Genomic DNA, 292 nt, shown 5'->3' on the forward strand with positions numbered 1-292 from the left:
GTCTGAAGGAAGCGCGGAAGACCCAGAGTACCTGCACTGTTCCTCCAGAGGCGATAAGCCGCTCCAGGTGCCATGGAAGGTTGCGTTGAACGAGGACCACGCTGCGCACGACGCTCGCCGACGAGGTGAGTGAAGCGGTGGACTGGAGTTTCCACCCATCGGTTTAACGCCAGCTCTTGTTATCGGATTGCAGCCTGACTGTCCCCTGTGGCGGTTTTCAGACGCTGCATGAGAATAACGTGGAAACATTTCTCCTCGGCACTCAATGAAGAAATTAATCAGCACACATTGA

General features: G+C 54.8%; 1 protein-coding gene across 1 annotated transcript in view; it reads left to right on the forward strand.

Moving 5' to 3' along the window:
- Window positions 1-292, forward strand: part of LOC119586474 (leukocyte elastase inhibitor-like) — a gene marked incomplete at both ends in the record, with an annotated part of 2,915 nt that overhangs the window by 1,531 nt on the left and 1,092 nt on the right.

The sequence above is a fragment of the Penaeus monodon genome, chromosome 21 (genome assembly GCF_015228065.2).
Source record: "Penaeus monodon isolate SGIC_2016 chromosome 21, NSTDA_Pmon_1, whole genome shotgun sequence".
Classification (NCBI taxonomy): Eukaryota; Metazoa; Arthropoda; class Malacostraca; order Decapoda; family Penaeidae; genus Penaeus; species Penaeus monodon.